The sequence below is a fragment of the Malania oleifera genome, chromosome 6 (assembly GCF_029873635.1).
Source record: "Malania oleifera isolate guangnan ecotype guangnan chromosome 6, ASM2987363v1, whole genome shotgun sequence".
Taxonomy (NCBI): domain Eukaryota; kingdom Viridiplantae; phylum Streptophyta; class Magnoliopsida; order Santalales; family Ximeniaceae; genus Malania; species Malania oleifera.
This window is the reverse complement of record NC_080422.1, coordinates 58,478,390-58,479,757: the sequence shown is the minus strand read 5'-3', so window position 1 is coordinate 58,479,757 and position 1,368 is coordinate 58,478,390.

Below are 1,368 nucleotides of genomic sequence, written 5' to 3'. Positions count from 1 at the left end.
AGCTTGAATCATTATGATGTCTTCATGCTTGTTTGTAAACTTTATTGAATATCGTTTTTTATATGTGCATACAGTTAAGGGAGCCTTGCCAGGCGAACCCATATTTTGCTCCTGTGTTTGTCATCATCAAAAAGGGAGAGATTGTTGACTTTTTAGTCAGATCCCTATTTTGATTATAACAAACCACAATATCTCATCCGTGTGCTTTAAGTATTTAAGTAGGTTTACGTTTTAGTTAGCACAAATGATGATGCAATGTGGAAGCCGTAAGAGCACCTGAACGAGCATATCCCGGCATATTCCATGGAACTACATGCGCATGAAGATCGATTTATATTTCAATTTGTATTATAATTTTATATTTATCATTTTGGGTCTATAATCTTATATGTTCCTATAATAATTAATGCATTGCAAGCAAGATAGGACTGATAAGCTCAAATGACCATGGGGATCCTAATGACCTTAGGGTACAGTCGATCGACGCTAGATTTTTGGAGTTATCTCTCAAAGACCATAGATTGACTTTAGTACCCCCAAAATATCACATGAAAAATTCCCCTATAGCTTAGAAATGAGAATTATGTGAGAAGGGGTGACTTTATATAGAAATTAGAACTTAAATGCACAGTTTTTCCATGTTCGGTCAACCGAACCAAAACATTCAAAACACCTTCGGTCTACCGAACCTTGCCAAGGTTGACTGTTGACCACTTGGTCGACCAAACCAGAACACGCATAGATCTTCGGTCGACCAATCCTCCCTGGGTCAACAAGTTGACTCTTCGTTCGACCGACTAGAAATGAGCTACAATGCTTTAGTTGACCGAACCACCTCGAGGGATGTCCCAAATGTCTGGTCGACCGAACCTTCAAGTTCAAAATACCTTGGTCGACTGAACCTTGGACATCAAAAATTGCCTCAAGTCTGGTCGACTGAAATCGTAGTTCAAATTATCTCTTGTCGACCAAAATGGACACTACGGTCAACCGAACCTCAAGTATGGTCGACCAAGCCTCTCCTGTTGTTGAATTTTTACCGAGAGTTAAACCGAGTTAACCTTATTTAAACTTACTTAATCTCTTTCAAAAATACACAGCGTGTCTCCAATAGCTATATTTTTTCCAAATTCTATATATAGCCATTCATTTGCAAAAATTAAGCATGGATTAGGATTTAAGATTAAGAAAAATTCTCTAAAAATATTTTTGTTCAAAATCCTTATACTTTCATATATCTTCAATCCTATTGCTAAAAACATACCTCTTGTACTCATTTAGCCACTTGCTTCGAAAGAAGGTAGTGTGCCCATATCATTTGTATAAGCTAAACTCTCCCTTGTTTATATTTGATTATGTGTTGATTTT